A 21,367-nucleotide genomic window follows, 5' to 3' on the forward strand; every position below is an offset into this window, starting at 1 on the left:
ATTCTGCAGGCAATAACCAAATATTCCATTTCTAAACATGGTTCATATCTTTATCCTTTGCATGAGTGAAAAACCTTCAGCTCTACCCTAAAATGTCCTGTCCATACATGTTAGCAGCATCAGTTAAAATGACTTTGACTTTTGTCAACGAGACTACTCAGCCATTAGGAATTTTAGGCCCGCTCCTCCATGCCAACAGACTCTGAGCATAAGCCTATCAGTTCCCCTGCCAGCACCATTTAGTCTGACATCTCAATCTAGTCAATATGCCATGCCTCAAATCCTGCTGTTGTCTATGCTCAGAACATCCAGCAATCACAGCATCCCACGATCAATTTCCTCATGGGTGCTATGGTCTTCTTTATCCATCATCTGCAATACCTTATCAGTTATACAAGCAAAGTAAAGCTAACATAGACTAACTCAAAGCCACGCTAGTTTTGTTTCCTCCACCTCGGGAAACAACATGCCTACTGGGTAAGTTATTTAAAAGGTAATTAAGCCTGGTTTTCAAACAAGAGGAGTTTGTTGGACAAGGCCTATGCCAGGTAGGCCTACCAAATTTAATATGAAGGAATCTGGTTAGAACTGCTGAAACAAGCCATTATACTGATTTAAAACAATGCATATTGTCCATTGGTAGCACAGCCAGTGGTGTAACTTCTAGCAACAATCCAATCAGTGTAGGGGGATGACAAACGGTTAGACTGCCTTAGTTGGCATGTTCTTATGTTTAACTGAAAAATGGCTTTGACAGAAAATTTTTGCTGTGCAAAGCTTTTTCAGAGTCCAGGGACTGTATTATGTTGGGCAGGCTTGTGATGGAAGCAATATCTGATACTTTATCATCTGCCCAATAATTGTATTCATAATTACATTCAGGAAAGTTATTACCTTGAAAGAGCTCATCCTGAGCTGATGGCCTAAAGCAGATGTGAGGAGTCAGTGTGTGAAGTATTTGTGAAAAACAATTGACCAAGTAAAAACAAAAAAATGAATATAAGTGAACTGCAAATTACAAAAATGCTGATGTGATCAGCTTATTAGGTCACAACTCTGCCTCTGTGGAATTTAGTGAGAAAACATTAACATATTTATGCATTCATTTCTATTGGGAAATGACTTCAAATGACTTCTTTTCACTTCAAATGAAGAATAAATCCCAGAGTTAAAAAGAGAGAACAGACAAGTGAATAAAATATACCAGAAGTTCAGCAATAAAATTAGAAAAGATGCTGGTGGAATCACACATATAAATGTTTGATGGATATTATTACTTTTTGTAGCTAGAAAGCAAATTCAGTCTGATACCTGTCACCAGTGTATATCGCATTACATTGCCATCTGTCTGTCAGACTGAACTGACATCAGTGGTCATCATTTGAGAACACGTCTAAAAGGAATATGATTGTTTCAAATAATCCAGTCATCATCAATAATGTTGCATTGCCACTGAAGAGTGAATGAACACAAAACTATAGCACTTTCATAGCAGGTTAGTAAACTCAACCAAACACATTCTATATGAGATTAATCAGACATATACACACCATAAATGTAATATTACAACTTAAATCTGTGTACATGATGTGAATGCTTCCAATTTTGCCTCAATGCCCACGTTGAAAAACTCAGTATTAGATAACATTTCTGCCCTTTTGGATAGAAAGTTTTATGTTTGTAAGTTTTGTCAGAGACGAAGCCCACTGTCTCAGACTTTGAAAACCCCATGGGTGAATATAGTAATGAATGCTAAGACAAACTAAAGGGCTTTTACACCCTCTATATTTTCAGAGGAATCGTTAATACTAGCAATATTTGGGTCTCAAAACAGTTTTAGAACTGCTGTTCTGTGTTATTCCTTTGAAGTGTAGATGTGGGTTGTTAATGCAAGATAAGGTGTGCTGACCTGCTACAGAGTCCAGGGTCTCTGCTTTCACACTTTGCCAAACACTATTACCATATTCCTTTTTTAAGTGGTGACCACTAAGTAGGCAAGAAAGCAGCAAGCATTGAAAGGAAGAAGGAAGACTATTCACTAACACCTACTTTGAAATAAACTGTCTTTACTTAAGGTGAAAAAAAAAAAAATAGAAGTATTGTATCATGCTGTAAAGCTACTAATTTTTACCCAATTTGGGCTGCAAATCTATGTGTCTTAAGCCCTCTCTGTGTCCAAAAGCCATGAATAAAGAGGTTGTAAGTAAGTATAAGCTAATGAACATCTGTTACCTTAATTTAAAAAGGAAACACAAGAACCACTGTGAATCTGTACAATGAAGCTTGTTGTACATGAAGCTATGCTGCCATCCATGCTCATAGGCTCTCATTTCTGGAGACATTTTTCTGAACCAGTCAGAACAGGAATGACATCCTAACTGGCTAAAGTTTGATTGGTTGATGCCTCCACATGAATGTGCACAGACCATCACTACCAACTATTCTGAAATGTTATGTCAAAGACAGCAGATAGGGAAGTCTATTTCACAATTTTAAGAGTCCTCCCAGAAATTCTGTCACTGTCAAAATATAATATAATGAAACAGAGATGATTTTTATAGTGCTCACAAAAATTTAGATAGTGAGTGGCAATGAATGGAGAAAAAATTAGAACATCAGAAATCTGCCTGCTGCCATATAAGTCCATTTAGATTAACTTTATTACAATTTAACATACCGTTAAACCTAGTTACCAAACACATACTGAATATAGCAGCTCTGTTCCAAGTGAACTGCTTATAGAATCTGCCTTTTAAAGCATAATAGGAAGCTTCTGACACAAAGTCTCTTACAAAACACCGGCAACTTAATTATGCTGCCTCCAAAGATACCTCAGATTCATTAGGCCAACTTCTTAGAAAGAAAAGAGAGAGAGAGTGATCCAAATGGTATAGTCAAGACAAATGTATTTATATAAAGTGTTTCTCACTACACATTGTTTCAAAGCAGCTTTATATGAAAACATGACAATGTTAATGTTTATAATATGAAAACATGTTAAAGTCTCAAATATCTTTATATCGTCATTCATAGACTTCGCATTTAGCAGATAAGAGCTGGGTGATAATATAGTCAAGTCAAATCACCTTTTTCTAGAGCAGTTTATACAACACATATTGTGTCAAAGCAGCTTCAGTGATCTAAGCCTGAGTTCTGTTCTAGTCTAATTAATAAAACCCAGTTATCGTTCTTTAAGTGGGAGATAGGTTTCAATTGCTTCCTATCTAGAGTGTTTAATCACACATATATTGTTATTATTATTATTATTATTATTATTATTATTATTATTATTATTATTATTTATTTATTTATTATTATTCTTTTTAATTAAGTCATCTAGAAGGCAGTTGGCAGTAACTATGTTTTTTTTGTTGTTGTTTTTTTTATAACCAAAGAGTTTGGCACAACTAGTTTTACCCAATACATGATGCTATAAAGATTCCTCTTTTTCACATCCACAAAAGACCAAGATTCTATAAGCACACAAGGACTACAACAAACGTGAATCTAAACTCAAGTAGTTTATACTTTCGATTCCTTAAAGCTTGTGTCCATGTTCTGATACAAAGACATTACTGAGTTCTCTAACCAAGGCTAGAGTGACAGATCTCTGTTCTGCCAAAGGCTTTTAACTTCTGTTATTCTAAACAAATCTTGACAGATCCATCTGTCTGTGCAGCTTACCTAGCAACGGCAGTGTAGAATGTCTCAACACCAGTCATGAGTGAGTGACTGCATTGCAAATCAAAGTGAAGTTGTCATACAATGTAATAAGGCTAGCATTGGTTAGCAGAAATTCCAAGCATAAAACAAGTCTGAGGCACTTCTCGATATCACTGTCATTACATCTGTCTGAAATTTCAGGATTTTTGATTTACCAATCCAGTGAGAATGGCAAGTTTATTTTTATGCTTGCATTGTTGCATAAAAGTCCACTTGAATATGTAAAAAAAAATCACAAACAGTACATTGTCATCATGAACATTGAGGAACACATCTTGTTGTCTAATAAATTTTACATAATGCTAAGAAAAAAGAATGGAAAAATGTCTGTTTTAGACATGCATCAGATTACTGTTTTTATCGCAAAAAAAAACAACAAAAAAAACAAACAAACAATTTATATATATATATATATATATATATATATATATACACACATATACACACATAATATATATATATATATATATATATATTGCGATAAAAACAGAAATCTGATGCAGCAAGTTGTCTTATTTTATTTGATTTACAGCATCCACCACACAAGATTTTCATCTACAAGAAAAAATATCATAGCTGAGCAGACAGGGAAGGTTGTAACAAAGATTTCATAAGATGTATGGACAATGTTTAATCCTATATTTTCCACAATGTCAAATCATGTGTTATTACACTCATTCCCACTTTGCTTCTGTTGACACTATTGGTTAGGTTTAGGGTAAGATTTAATATACAGTAGGTGCATAGGCAGAAATCCCACGGAAAACCCTGCATCACCTACACACACACACACACAAACACAGACACACACGAGTCCGGTGAGCAAGAACAAAGTCAATAGTTGTGGAATTCGGCTGTCAAGGCTATTTTATTCACTTAAACATCGGCTGAAGTGATTCATTTCTCTTTAAGACATATGATTCCAATGTATTGTTCGATGAGTACGCTATGTTAGCAATAACTTTACCTGCTTGATGGATAGTAATGTCTACAACAGACATGAGTGCTGTCGCGGTGCGACCACAATAGCTTGAAGTTGTCTCCCTGCTGCACTAATAGTAGTAAGGCTGTGTATACTTGACCTTAAAAGTACAATTTCAGCTGTATTATTTGTGTCCCCTTCAAAAATTGCTCTTGAGAAATTTTATGTTTATTGTCCCCCAACTGAAATTTACGCCCCTGAGTAGGTGGTTTGTTATTTTGAAACATGGTAGAGCATTAACCTTTTAGCGCCACAATACGTACAAGAACCAATGTAATAAAACATTAATAGATTCATGTTCATCTATTTTGGATAAACGGAACATACGTTTAACACTACTGGCTGAGAAGTTCACCTTGAAAGTGTGGCACAACCTGCAAGAAGCAGTGCTATATAATTTTGCTGAAATGTTGTCACAGGCACATTTTTCCAATGGGCATAAAATGTATTTTCATTACCACAATAATTTCAAGAACAAAAAATGAAAACATCCATGTTTTTAAGTATTACATTCCACCCCAGGAGTAAAATAGGTTATAAAAACAATGCTATTTTTACTTGATACCTAAATGTACACAGTTTAGAAATAAGTTGTAAACTATTATAATTTGTAAGAGATTAATATACAATACTATAATAAAGTTTGAAAAACTAACTAACTAAATAAATAAATAAATAAAATAAGGTTTTTGACATTGGCATTATACAATTAAAAGATCAATAATAATTTTATGATTTAACGGTTTATATTAGTTTGTAATTTTGTAATTGTTGTACCCTCATTAAAACTTTTGAGGGTCCAATCTGTGATGACAAAAAACAGAGTAAAGATACAGAATCACAAATTTAATCTGATACACCCCTCCACAATCACAAAGGAGCAAACAGGAAATCCTACTGTATGGCATTAATGGGTGGTGCATATGATATTTTGGGTGCAAATGGACTGAAAGAGGATGCAGCACACAACTAGCCAGTGACCAGGAAAGTTTTGATGAAGAGCATTCAGGGTGAGGTACAATAAAACCCTTTGAACTGAAATAGCTAAAGTCTTCAAAGAAGTTGCTTTCCAGCACCTTATGGTGTAGCATCTGATCTCAAAGACAATGCTTGGTTGTTGTGTGTCTTTAGGAGATATCAAAGTACAGGCCTTATAGAAGGCATATGTCTATTTTCCATATTAAAATGATCGTGCTGAGAGAGGGGGCAACATTGTCAAGAGGAATTACTGAGAATGTCAACTTCAGGTTAATTGAGAAGCAGTGTCCAGCTGGTAACTTAAGAAGCATGGAAATCAGGAAAATATGCCATACAGTAACAATGTGGGGTTCTGAGTTGTATACAGCCCTGGACCTGCATAACATGCTTCCATCCTTCATTAGCAACTATACTGACATCAGTAAGCTGTGACGTCCAAACCAACTGACAGAACAAGACAGGACAGGACAGGATGGATGGATAAATGAATACCTTATTTATTCATTATAATAAAATCAGGGTTTCTAAGAAACAATTTGGTTTAAATTGTATTTTCTTTTGACACCAGACTGTTGATGTACAGAAGACATACTGACCTGACTGTAAATTATTATATACATTTCTTTTAACTATTGCTAGTAGTAGTACATAAAAGAAAATATAATGCATATATTAAAAAGACATCTATAAACATTAAGGCCTTTCTATCTTTATTTAGGGTAAATTAAAATAAATTAAACAATGACTAACTTTTTTTTTTTAATCTTTTTTTTTATCTTACTTGAAAATTAAAAATACTTTCATGCTGAAATTAGGTTGAAAAAGCCCAAACAAATATTATATTGACATTAAGCACTATCCCCCAATTGTAAGTCGCTTTGGATAAAAGCGTGCAAAAATGACTAAATGTAAATGTAAATGTAACATTTTGGCTAATGTTTGAGGAAAATATACTGATCAACTATGGTCTTCATAATAAATAATTTCATTCATTCATTCATTCATTCATTCATTCATCCAATCATCCATCCATTCATTCTGTGTTACGGGATCCACCAGCATTGGCTATATAATGCACAAATAAATAAATTAATAAATAAATAATAAAAAATAAAGGGTAACAATGTAATGTAAAGTTTTGGAAAATGCATACCCTGAAGTCTTGGAGGCAATGTGGAGAATCTCAGTCAACATTCACCACAGGATCTTCAAACATACATACACAGATTGAGTGCTTTTCATACATGTACACATAGTGATGACTGTTATCTCCACTCTGTAAATGGCAGAAAGCTCAGCCTGTTCCTCACTGCTGTTGCAGTCTGATTTAATGAGTGTAGGGTTTGTTGGGGCATACTTGTCTCCCACTATGTTTGGAATTACACTCAACACTGTTCCATTAGTTGAGTGATGTCTGATGCATTATTCATTTGCCAATGATGGAAACACATAGCCTAGAATTACAAGTCTCAAACCTCAAACACTTTCCATTTAATAATGATAATGGTGTTTTTGAGATTGGGACTATTACTGTAAACAGCAATGACCTTCGCCTGATATTAAAACACTTTCCAGCGCAGAAAGATAGAGATGAAGTGTGAAATTGAAGTGTGAGATTGGTACAGATGCACTACTGTTGCTCATTTATTGTTTTACACAGCTTTGATACTGCAGTACATACATACAGTACGTGAATATGTCATTGTGATGAATCTTTTCTGTCAGGAAGGTCAGAGAGCAAGCTGGTTGAAGTTTGACATTTTTAAAGGCTAGCTCATTCTGTTTTGCTGTGGCTTATGTCACCTTTAGTTCCATTTGGTTTCGAAAAGAAAAATAAATAAATAAATAAATAAGCAATCCCTGCACAGACTATGTACTATGACCTTCTCTGTAACTAAAAGTATGAAACTATATAAGGCTCAGGAGTAAGAGGTTATGAAGTCAGGGCTATAAAGTTATAACTTATTATGCAAATGCTTTGTAAATAACTAGCTTACAGTCATTGATTGAACATCTGATAAGAATCTGAAGGACAACATTAAAAGCAAATTCATGCCCAGTCACATGATATTTCTTACAGATATGGAAATTAGCATATTAGCATAAGCTGTTTAGCATAGTAGCATGCGTTTATCATATAGTATAGTAATATAGTATGTAAATTACCATTTTACAATAGTATATTCATAAATTATTAGTTTAACCAGCTGAGGCTCATTGGAAAATACATGGAGACATTTCTACAAAATGCTCGGTCAGGTAAATTAAGGGGCAAGTTTATTACGTCAGACCAAAAAAAAAAAAAATATGGGTAAAAAGATAGATAGATAGATAGATAGATAGATAGATAGATAGATAGATAGATAGATAGATAGATAGATAGATAGATAGATAGATAGATAGATAGATAGATAGATGAAAATGTGAAACTAAATTTGTTTTTAAATCATGTACTATTGTGAAAGTGTTTTAGATCATAGCATAGCATTATGCAATGAAACATGACTGTCTTAATAATAATCAGCCCCTGTAAACATAATTTGTGTAAAAAGAAAAAAAAGTTGTTAGTGTTTTAGTGCCACAGAATTAATTTGAGCAGTTTTGTAAAAATGTAAGTATTTCAATAAGCCTGTATTGTATATTTCTTTATAAATTAAATTATACTATATGCATGTTATTATAGGCCAAGTACTGCCTTTCTATGTATCAAAATAAAATAAAATAAAATAAAAGAAGAAATAAAAAAAGATAAAGTAAAATAAAATAAAATAAAATAAAATAAAATAAAATAAAATAAAATAAAATAAAATAAAATCTGCTCTAAATTGTTAAATAAGCAAGCGCCAAACAAATTACATTAATTACTTATCTAAACTATAATGTATCTGTTAAAATTTGCAAAGGTAAGCTTAAAAATTACTTATATTTTGCTTTAAGACTTCTAATAATGCTGCATTGCCCTTGTATGCATTTAAACAGTCAAAAACCACCAACCCCAAAAGACAAAATCGATCAATGTAAGCATTCCAGATTTGCAGTAACATACATGGGAAGTTGTAGTAGTGCTGGTATTCACCTTGTTTGTTTGATGCCTAGCTAACAGAGGATATAATTTTTTTTTTTTTTTTTTTTTTTTTTTTTTAAATGTATTTGGCAAACACTGAATTATGAGTCTTTTTTTTTTTTTACAAAATCACTCTGTGGATGGTGTGCTGCACTGATAGGTGATGAGATGGGGAAGATTCCACAGTGAGCCATTTCTTGTTATGACTGTGACCTCCTACTACACCATAGCTGGCAAGACACTAAAGAACATCTTGTATTTGCAGATGCAATGACTGTGGGCTGAGAGAAAGACCTCCAGTGTGCAAATGTCTTTTCAGACATTTAGACAACAGATAAGCATGCAAATGTTCCTCTGATATTCTTTTGTAGATGTTGGAGCCAGCAGTTTGACACCAGGGAACCTAATTGAAATGAAAGGAACAGTGCTCTGAGGCAGTAGACTCAACTGCCTGCCACCCTTGTTTCTAATTATACCACCTTTTTAGACTATCAGGCAAAGGCCTTGACATAAAAATTAGAACATTCTGCCACATAATGTTTAACGCAACCAGTTTTCTTCCTCCACCTTTGGCTCACTATTTTTTTTTTCTACCAAATGATTCATCAACCCACTTTTTCTCTTTTGTTTGTGTAAGAAGGAGATTTGATTTTGTTTTAATTTGTTTGCTCCTATCATCTTTTTTGAGCAGATGTTCTGTTTGAATTCCATGATTTAATTTGTTGCCAAGTTGAGTGTGATTCGTTCTCTAGCTCGCTTTCTCATCTGCACTTTCTCTGCTTATTCAGACAAGCATGCTTTCAGTTTTTATCCTGACTGCTCTCCACTCCAGGAAGAGCACTACTATCCAAGATAAACATGTTTGAAGTGGCAAAACTAACAGCCTGGGGTTAGATAACCCTCGACCTTTACTGACGGACAGGAACAACAACATGCAAGGCCTCAGCGGAGCATTTTATAAGAAACTTTCCAGTGGGGATGTGTGGATCTATTGTAACAAGCATAAATACAATTCACAGTGGTCATCTAACATGGCAAGGAATCAGCAATTACAGTAAGACAAATTGGATCATTGTGGCTTAGTGAGTAGTGCTTTCGCTTCATAGCAAGAAGTCCCACGGCTCAAGTCCTGGTTAAGCCAGGAGGCCTTTCTTTGTGGAGTTTGTTCTCTCTGTGTTGGTGTAGGTTTGTATGTGCTCTAGTTTCCCCCTACAAACATGTGAGTCTGTGTAAGCTCTGTGATGGTCTGGCAATCCATCCAGAGTGTTTTCCTGCCTGTGGCACAAGATGCTGGGATGCTTCATCCAAATAAGATGGATGGATGGATGGATGGATGGATGGATGAAAATTAGAATATTAACACATAATAAATCAGGGTCATCCATTCCATCAACACAATCATGACCCACATTTAATGTGGATGTAAGAGACTGATTTTGTTGTAAGTGATTCAGATGCTTCAAGCCACTGTCTGATTACATTGGTTACATGTATAGTTTGTGTACATGAATAGTGTGACTATGACTTATTCATGTTTACTACCATTTCATTGCTATTTACTTCACCCAAAACAAAATTTTCTATTCAAAATAGGTTTTTAATTGCCTCAAAGGCAAAATGCAGTCCTCAGTACGATACATATTCAGTAGGACCAGAGATGATCAACTAATTGCAAAGATGGCAGTGATCTTGTTCATTTGCAGAAAGTGTGGTAAGATTACAGTGTCTGGTTGTAATTTTTTTTTTTTTTTTTTTTTGAGGCTTAAAATAGGCAGCTGTTATGCCCTTCCTTTATACACAGACATGTTTGTCAGCTTGTTTTTGTTAGAAACACAACTAAAATGTCTCTATTGCTGTGTTTCCGACTATTAGTAAAGCATTTGACATCTAAAAAATGAAGTCTTTGAAGGCTTCATCTGTCCAGCCATGTTTTAAAGCTTTGAGCCTCACAAGTCATTCATCTGCAGCAGCAAAACATGCAGACATTTTTTTGTTTGTTTGTTTAGAGAGGATGCAATGAAACTGAGGTGTAAATATGTCTCTAAGTGGATAAACCCAGTACGCCACATACTATACTGTGATTATGGATATTTAAGTATCAACATGATTATATAATGACATTCACAGTATTCGCTTTGCAACTTAATCTCAAGGCTGTATTAATTGCATTATGGGGTGAATGTAAACTTAACTACTCTTGACTACTATTAATCACATTATTTGTAAATAATTATTCATGATAGTTTTTATTACATCTAAAACTACATAGAAAGGAGCCTTTTTAGATGGGTGAGGGCCTCAAAATTCCAAACTCTTACTAGCAAAACTCTAAACTCCCAATCAGAGGCAGGACATTCAATGAAACCCAAAATAACAATGTATTTTTTTTTTTTTTTTTTTTTTTTTTTTTTTCACACTGACAACTAAAATACATGTTTCAGTTGCTAGTAGCAATTTTACTTAGTTAACCACTGAAGTTGCCAAGGCAACTTATCTCTCAGAAAAGCACAAAAAAAAAAAAAATCCCTACTGAAAAGGTCCAGCACAAACCGTATGACATCATGGGCAAAAAAAAACAACAAACAAACAAAAAACTGAGTTTCAAAAGGAGCTGTCCTTTTGTGTCTTTTTTTCTTTTTCTTTCTGAAACTACCATGCAATTATTATGAGACGTGTGCCTCAATGGAGCTGTCCTTTTGTGTCTTTTTTTCTTTTTCTTTCTGAAACTACCATGCAATTATTATGTAGGCTTCCTGGACATAATAGAAAGATTTGCGCAATCACAAGCAGAAATGTAAAATAATAAAATACCATGCAATTATTATGAGACGTGTGCCTCAATAATTTGCTATGGCAAATTAACACTTTCTGTGGTATACTTATAATGAATGCATAATGTATTATATAAAAAAAAAAAAAAATTAAAAAACCTTATTACCTTAATATATTGTATCTTCTCATGATTAATCATAACATTTTAATGCATTATAATATTTACTTATTTGTGGTTATAGCTTATAAGAGTATGATGATTTATAACACACAATGAACACATTTTGTCTCTTTGGACATTGTCTCTTTTTGCATTTTGTCTGTCTTGTTGTGTTGTCTTGAGTCTCGTCTTGTTTTCGTGTTTTGTCCTGTCTTGCCATACCTAAATCCCCTGCCCACTGACCCCCATTGCCTGGAAGCAGCTCTCCTTCTCACGTGTGTAGTCTCTGGTTCTGTGAGTACCTACCTGGCGGATAGACTGGTGCGACATTTGAGTTTCACTTCAAGCTATGGGTTCCCTGTGTTCCTGCCTGGTCTTCTTCTGGAGCTGCCTCCTCAGTGTTTGAGTCCATGGCTATCTCGGACTGTCTCAGTGGTCATCCCACCTGCCCGTATTGTATCGTCTGCCCTGCCCCTCTGTTTGGACTGTTTCACTTCTCATTCCCCCTGCTGTTCTAGTCTACGTCTTGTTAATAAAATACCCATGTCCTTGCATTTGGGTCCCATTTCTTGCAGATCCCTGACAGTATATTTACCATAGTTACAATGTATTATAAGTGCCATTACTTGCCATTGTTAACTTGTTACTTTACAAAGACCACTTATAAATAACATTTTTTTTTTTCTTAAACAGCCATAAGATCAGGTATTTGAACAGATGAATGTGTAAAATGGCACATTTGCTTTTAACCATATTTAATATAATATCAGTACTGTACTGTGCAGCTCTTAAATAAATACTGTCAATATAAGACTTATCCATTATAAATTAAGTGGATTTAAAATTGTGTTCATTGCGTGTTATAAATAATCATACTCATTAAAAGTTATAACCACAAATAAGTTTTATAATGTATTATAATTGTTTTTATGATTATTTATGAGATTAAACTATTTTTTTTCTTTTTTTAATGCATTCATTATAATGCCTTAAGAATTCCCTTTTAATGTGTTATACAAACAGGCTTCATAGAAAGTGTTACCAAAGTTCCTTTCTCATTTCAAATGGGCATAATGTAGGTTATTATATTCATCCGTCTATTCTACAATCTGCTTGTAACATCATGGGGATGCTGGAGCCTATTCCAGTATCTTCGGCCGAAGGCAAGGAAACACTCTGGACGGATGGCAAATCCATCACAGTGCTAACATACAGACAGACACACATTCATACTCTCATTCATAACACTTAAAGGCAATTTAGTGGTTTGGAAACTGTGCATAATAGTAACTTAGATGCATCTTTAAACAGTGAAGTTAAAGTGGCTCTGTAAGAGCTCTAAATTCTGTGTATACATATGCCAATTTTTGCTGTACTAAAATACTAAACTTGTACTGAGGTGACTGTGACAAGCTGTTGGTTATGCATAAATGAAATACCACATCAAATGCCACCTTTTTATGAAAATTAAACTCTGTTTGAAAACCTTGTAAGCTTCCTCATAAATGACTGATTTGGAACATTATACACTTGCAATACTTCTGTCATTCACTTCAGTACTCTAATAAGCTTTGTGTGCTTCTTATATTTTGCTTTCTGTCATCATAATTCAGTGTGTTATATCTTATTCCTGTGATTCTGATTCAAAGGGAACACATTTATGGCACCTCTGTGTCAAGTTAAAAAGTAATGTTTTATTTATTTATTTATTTTATTTTTATTTTTTATTTATTTTTTATTTATTTTTATGATATGCCGCTTCAGATTCTGTGCCCTTGTAAAGATGGCTCTAGACTCAATTACTGGAATACCAGATAGCTTTTCCTTGTATATCTGTGGAGCTTCATAGATTCTGCAGCTTTGTTATATCTGTGTGTATATCCTTGTCAGTTTGATTTAAAGGTCCTTTAAAATGTGAAAAAAATAATGCCATTATACTGTACTAGCATTTACATTCACTCACTGTACATTATTGTTTCAGAAATTGTACAGACACAAATGTGTTAATTAACTTTCTTTCTTTCTTTCTTTCTTTCTTTCTTTCTTTCTTTCTTTCTTTATTGTTTGTTTGTTTGTCCTCCAACATTCATTGTCAGTTCCAAGACATCATAACCTATTAAGCAAATATACTTTATCCCTTCAGTTATTTTTCCTGTTACTCTGGCAATGATAATTTAATGCAATGTAATGTAATTTATGATATGATTCGGCTATTGTAGTTTTTGCTTTATTTCAAAGACAAATCCGTTTAGAATAAAAAGATATAAAGTTTTTTTTATATAATCTTATCTTTTTTGTTGGCATTCTTTTCAAGCTCTAAGAGAACACACACACACACACACACACACACACACACAATAAATAAATAAAGTGCTGCACACTTTCAATAAAAAAAAATAAAATAAAAAAAAAATATGAAGACTAATGACTAAGCACATTGTTCCACTTCATGCATTCTCAGATAAGAAACTTATTTTGCCTTGGCTTTTTTCTTTCTTTCTTTTTTTTTTTTTTTTTTTTTAGAGAATGTTTTCCTTCTTGTTATTACACCATGATTTTACATGACACCATGGGCAATTTTTCTGCTATCCAAATGAGAGTTCAAGTTAAGATTAAACTAGTTAAACAGATCTTGGAAGAGGCTTTCAAGTCAGAAGATGAATTCAAGCTTGGAATACTAAATGAGTGAAATTTACCCTATTTTTATCCTTAATCAGCATAACCTGATTAATTACATTATCAGTCATATTTATTTATGTATGAGAACAAAAATCATGTTAAATGACTTCATAATTTCATTCATAATTTAAGGATTATGAATTGCATCTAACACGAAGAGAGAGAAAAAAAAGAACAAAAAAGAGGAAACAATGTAAAATTATAGCTTATATTAAATGAAATGAAAAAGCAATCTTACAATCTTAATCATCTTCAATGTTTTTAAGCATATTTGAATTCAAGAAGTGTTGACTATTTTTTTTTTTATTATATTAGTGTTGTTTATTTTTTTTAAGAAGTGTTGACTATTTTTTTTTTTAACAAGCATTACATTTCATTTACTTTTTTTGTTTTTTTTTTCAGGTTTTTGGATAATTATTTAGGATAGTAATTTGTATTTGTATATGTATATTTATATAATTTAAAATCAGTTGCAATAAGGTGTAATACAATCTCTGTAACTAAACATATGAATACAAATATTTAACTTACTAAAACATGCTGATACAAAAACAACATGCAAAACTCACACGAGGCAAAGGATAGAAATGGCAAAACCAATGACACTCAAGGGAGTTTGGTACTGAAAAGTACTGTATGTGTGAAAACTCTCTCTCTCTCTCTCTCTCTCTCTCTCTCTCTCTCTCTCACACACACACACACACACAAATACACACACAAACGTCACTCTTAGCACTCTAACTAAGCAGTTTTTCACTCTCATTTCTTGGAGTTTGCAGTGGAACTGTTGTTATTTGTGTGGCAGGCGAGTGCACTTAATCCCATCTCAAGAGAGAGAGCAGTGCCAGATGGCTGAGTTGCAGCAGAGACAGTGGTCAGGTGGTGGACAGACATCCACCCTCGGAGTACACTGACATACTGGCTGACTGTTAGCAGACAGCATGTGGCATGTAGGCAGTTTACTGGCAGGTCACCAGCTAATGGTTTACCTGAAGTGTTAAACATTTATACAGTCTGGAAACAGCCAGTCTCCTGAGGGGCTTTGGCTAAGCTGACGGCTGACAATCAGCCATCGTTTCAGTGTACTTTAGAGTCATATTTTAACATGTCAGAGGGAATTGAAAAAGTACTTGGCAAGGTATAATACTGTTAATTTTACTACATTGTTAATAATATTACATTATCAAAATAGTTGATAAGTGTTGCAAAAAACAGCCACCACAACATGAATTGTTACTATAGTGCTAAGAGTATTTTTAGAATGTTAAGCAATCATTAGAGTGTTCTTGTTAGTTGCATATTAACATGAACAAAACCGATAAAAAAAAAAAAAAAAAAAAAAAAAAAAAACCTTTTTAAACTGTCCAATTTCTTTGAGGTTTTGGCATTTTGATGGACAAAATGATCAAAATCTAAGTGTTTCAATAGGGTTAAACATCTATGATTTTTATCTGACAATTTTAGGTGTTTTCATTATTTTATACGCTGTTGGGTTATTAAATAAAATTGGTGCATAATTGTGCATGCAAGTCACAGAATCTGAGATCTGAGTCTGTAGCAGTATAATAAAGATTTGTAATTGATGCTGAACAAAATTCCTTATCAGTATACATTATGTACTGATATTAGTATGTTGTGGTATATTAGTGTTTTGTAGTTTATTATGGATTTAATTCCTTATCAGTTGAAGGCTAGAGGCAGTAACACACAAACAGCGTTTTCACACATTACTGATTTTTGCGCGGTTCCTTGCACAATACTGTGGCAAAATGGTTTTACCATAGCACATTGTTTTCAACAAATATTTTGTTGTGACATCACATCACAACCAGCTCCATTTCTTTTCTTATGTTGTAAGCTCACCGGGTATAGCATGCACTCGCATTTTCAGGAACTAGTCACATTAAAAGAGCTCAAAGACTTATAGAACCAAGCCAAAATGGGTATGGTTTCTTCATCAAATAGGTTTAGGCTAGGATTTACTGTAGGTGGTATACTATCTTTTTGAAAGGGTTTATTTATTTATTTATTTATTTATTTATTTATTTTTTTATTTATTTATTTTTCTCAGCATCACTCACTGGGCAATTTTTTCCAAACTGCTGCAATAATTCGTCAATAAAGGTAATAAAAATGTTGCCAGATTTGCATTCATCTGTTTTGGTTACAACCGATCGTGCGCACCATATAATAAAGATTTGTAATTGATGCTGAACAAAATTCCTTATCAGTATACATTATGTACATGCACCGGGCACTTTACTTTGAAAGTGTTGTTTACAATGAGCCAGGGTTGTTTTTAAATGTCCTGTCTGACACTACAGTATGTATATTAATAATGTCTTGAAAGACTGGCCTTTTTATTTTGGAAGCTAGCCAGTTCATTTCATGCGCAATAGGAGACAAACCTGTAAACATTAAAGCTTCAGAAATGTTGTGTTTGGTAATGCTTGATAAAGGTCATGAAATGGCTTTCCCAGCCCACACAATTAACCCGCTTTCTCTATGAGACAGCAATCTGTTGGGAGGCAATTAAAGCCCACTGCTTCCTGTTGTGAGTCATCTTTATACTACAAGAACCTAGTTGCCATAACCACTGCAATTGTAAAATGTTTTATTAACCCTTCGCTGGAGTTTCCAGGAAAGCAATACCTAATAAAATCAAAATAAATATCTCGAATTTGCAAGAAATAACTGTTAAACAACAAAGAATATAATCTGAACAATACACCACCATATCAATCCCTTTATGTATTAAATGGGAAGGTATGTTTCAATTTTGGTTTTAAAAAACGTATTTGTTGCCAGCCGTATTGAAATGTGGATTGTGGAATGTGGATGTCATAAGATAAATCCTATTTTTTATTATTATAAATTTTATTATTTATAAACTTGCAAGCAATGCAGTTTCTGCATCATGTTTTGCCCAAAAGAAGGAGCTACTTATCAAGGGTGAAAGAACAAAACCCAAATCTCTTTCAGTTGACCCCCAAATTATAAGACAGTGGACTCAGACTTTGTAGACTGAGGCAACTTTAATATATTGTGTTAATGCAATACCCAATGCTAATGATAAGAATGAGTAAAACGAGTGTAAATAGGGCAAATCTTTTACAATGGATGTAAACATCTTAATCGCATATCAACTGAACTAACTCAAAGCAATGCCAGGTGGAGTTTGTAGTTCACTTCCAGAATAAAAATGTTCTGATAATTTACTCACCCCCATGTCATCCAAAACATTCATGCCTTTCTTTCTTTAGTCGCAAAGAAATTAAGGTTTTTGAAGAAAACATTCCAGAATTTTTCTCCATATATTGTTTCAATGCAGCTTCAAAGGGCTCTACACGATCCCAGCCCAGGAATCGGGGTCATATCTAGCAAAACAATCTATATTTTTCTTAAAAACATAAAAATGTATATACTTTTTAACCACAAATGCTCATCTTGCACTAGCTCGATTTCAAGCATTATGTTGTCATGTTGGAAAGGTTATGCGTGATGTAGGCGGAAGAACCGACCCAGTGTTTACAAAGCAAACGTGCAAAGAAAAAAAAAAACAACAGCGATGTCGGACGATTTTGAAGTTGGAGGAGAAAATGAGATGGAGTTTTTCACCCTACCTACCTTTTTAAACCGGAGTACATAGATTGCAACCTGACCTTTCCAATGTGATTACGTTATTCTTTAATTTGTGGATGCACATTGCGGTAGTCTGGAAGTGAACTAATCCTTTAATTGCAGCCTCTTAAACAATATTCAGGCAAAAAAATTATAAATAAATAAATAAAGTACATGTGGTCATTAGTCAAATCATAATTTTTCAACAAGTAAAAGTAGTTTCCAGACCTGCTCAAAGAAGCTGAAATCCAAATCTTAATCTGAATTTCGCGCCTGGCATTTAGAATGGCAGTGTTTACACTGACAACCATCACTTGCTGATATTTCAAGCAGGGATCCAAACATCTCTTCCTGTGCTGACATGAGTTGAACATCAGGCAGAATGACACACTGCAGAAGAAGAAATGCAGTCTAGTTTGTTTACTGACCTTTCTGTCTCCCTACTGGCAACAAACAATCAGAGATGTCTGTCTCTCTCCCTGTGCTCTCGGAGAACTGGGGCAAGGTGACTTCTCTTCCAGCACTCCGCTAAAGTAGTATTCCACCTCATTGGGTCACTCATTCACCTGCAAGACAAAGAACATACATTTATCTGAACATGTGCTTTGGTAGCTTGAAGTATGTTACATTTAAAAAAAATAATTTAATTTTTTTTTTAAATTTTAGGTTTTTAATTTTTTTTTACAGAATGTGATTTTGCAATTGATTAAGGTATTCTTTGGTGTATTCTGTGGTGGATGTTATTGGACTCTATGCTATTCCAGTCATTTGCACCACTGCCAGGAAACACTTGAAAACACTGTTAATAACATAAGCTTTATGGCAACCATTATCAAGTAAGATCCATTTTATTTAATTAATGTCTGAATTATGGATCTACCTCATTGTGCAGAAATGGAATATAACTATGGTTAAAAAAGTATAATGCCATGTTTTTTTTGTTTTGTTTTTCTTCACCATATCATTCGGACTTTTGCACCACTTCCGTTCATTGAGTTAATTGTGTCATTCTGTTCAGGTGTGTGTTATTTAATTAGACTAGTCTGCTTGTGTTTTTAAGTTTTCTTTCAGTTCATTGTTGTCTGGTCTCGTTGATATTATGTGTTACAAGCGCTCATTCTGTTTGAATTTACCTTCTATGGTGTGATTGTGTGTGTTGTTTGAGTTCACCAACAAAGTGGCGTTTTAAAATATAGATGTATATATATGTATATATATATGTGTATATGTATGTATATGTGTGTGTGTGTTTATGTATATGTATATGTATATGTATGCATGTATATGTGTGTGTGTGAGAAGAGGGGCGCTGAAATATCCAGGGCTGGTGGCGTGTGATGAGGCACACCTGACGTAAATGGAGCCTCATCACCCCTGCTGTTTAAATGCCGAGCGCGCCTCTTCTCGAGAGACCGGTCTCTTCCCCGTGCATGCACGTTGGTGTCTTTGTGGGTCCAGGAAGGGTGCATAGAGGGACTCCCAAGCCGCCAGAGATGTGAGCTGCCAGACCCACGGTATATATATATATATATATATATATATATAATTATGTATTTGTTTATTATATTATATTATATATATATATTTTTTTTTTTTTTTTTTTTTTATTTTTTTTCATGGAACTGATCATTGACACCTTTATTGAACTAAACTGAATCAACACTAAACTGTCTTGAGCTCACACTTGACACTCATGAAACTATTATCTTCTTAAGAGCTGCTTATGCAGTTGCTCAATTTAATTAATAAATTGATAAATTTTGCATTTGACAATTATAGAGTTGAATTTTAACAACACTGAACAGAATAATGACACTATTGTCTACTATATAGCTGCTTTTCTGCTGAAATTGAAGTTGTTTCATAGTTGATGAATTTTAAGTGTTTATAAATGTGACATGACTTGTCTTGACTTGAGAGTACCACGTTTTCTTTCGAGTTGTATGTAAATACATAGGTATATAAATAAGGTAATCACTCAGTGTCATGGTTATTTTAATTAGGCCAATCATTCAGTGCTTTGGAATATTTTATTTTGTCCTCGGTACTATTGTACCACCTCCTTTTTTTGTAAGTGCAAGATCATGATTTAGTAAATTCTAGCTAGATATAGCTAGATTTAATGGCCAATATGGAGTATAAAAATGGAACATTTATCAGACTACTCTTATTTGCCCATGTTAGTTCAAGAAACATCAGTATTCTGCCACAGTCTTTGTCTTCAGGGATTCAACACTATGATCCATCAAGAGATTCACACTTTTATGATAATGCTGCTGCTATCAGTGTCATTTTGACTGTCATATAGGCCTATCTGAAGCTGCAGTCTCTTCGATGTTATGTCTTTCACTGACGTACTGTAACTCAACACATTATATTTTGGTATTAGCCATGATGGGTCGATGTACTGATCAAATGCTGCAGCCACGATAAGCCAAGAAATTGATAAGTTGTTTTCCTGTTCTCTTTAAACACTGCTCATAATTGCACTTGGGTACATCTGAGTCATATAAAATGTTGCTGAGATTATAAGCATTAAACAAAAGGAAGTTTTCATATTGATGTAATGATTTTATCATATGAAACATCACGAGGCAACACTAAAATATGTCATAAAAATATGATGCAGTATCAAGGACACACCTGCAGGCCAATATGATTTATGCTATAAGACTGTGTGCAATCTATCACTGGTATGAAAGTCAACCACAATTACACTGTGTTGCTCTGAGAGGATTAACCTCAAACTATGTTATCAATTTTATCACTATACTAATCAATATATTATCTGAAGAAAATGTGAGTGGTGCTTACAAATGTAAAACTTACCATCACATTTCTAATGTATGGGTTATGTTAGGTTTGTCTTTGTTTATTTTTTGCTTTCTTGCCTTTTCTTTTTATGGGTTATGTTAGGTTTGTCTTTGTTTATTTTTTGCTTTCTTGCCTTTTCTTTTTCCCTTGCTTTTTACCTTACCGGACAATGCCATGTTTGGTTTTTGATGGTGTTAGGACCAGCTAAGACCAGCCAACCAGCTTTCTCAATGTTAGTTTTAGGTAATGCTATATGTTGACAAATGAGACCTTATTGTACAGTGTTAACGCATAATTCTGAAATAAACCTAATAGTTTTATTTCAGTTTTTTTTTAATCTTCAGTTTTATTTTTATCTAAAAGTTTAGTCCGCAAACTGCTAAATTAGGTTTTAGTTATTATAATAAATGATGTTTTATTTATCATAAATAATATTGGTTAAACAATATGGGTTTTAATGGCCTGATGGCAATAGAATGGCATTAGAACCCCAAAGACTACTTTGGTTTACGTTGGTGTACTTTAGTTTGTCAAAATATAAAGTTACAGAACATCATGTTATGTTTACCACAGG

The 21,367-nt window shown here is 33.8% G+C and overlaps 1 protein-coding gene across 1 annotated transcript in view; it reads right to left on the reverse strand.

The window, feature by feature from the left end:
• LOC109108277 (leucine-rich repeat and fibronectin type-III domain-containing protein 2-like) overlaps nucleotides 1-18,541 on the reverse strand; it is a 77,031-nt gene extending 58,490 nt beyond the window's left edge. Inside the window, exon 1 of the mRNA XM_019121461.2 lies at nucleotides 18,408-18,541. The gene's annotated coding sequence lies outside the window, so the exon portion shown is untranslated. The remainder of the gene's footprint in view (nucleotides 1-18,407) is intronic.
• Nucleotides 18,542-21,367: the final 2,826 nt, after the last annotated feature.

This window comes from Cyprinus carpio, chromosome A17, assembly GCF_018340385.1.
Source record: "Cyprinus carpio isolate SPL01 chromosome A17, ASM1834038v1, whole genome shotgun sequence".
Classification (NCBI taxonomy): Eukaryota; Metazoa; Chordata; class Actinopteri; order Cypriniformes; family Cyprinidae; genus Cyprinus; species Cyprinus carpio.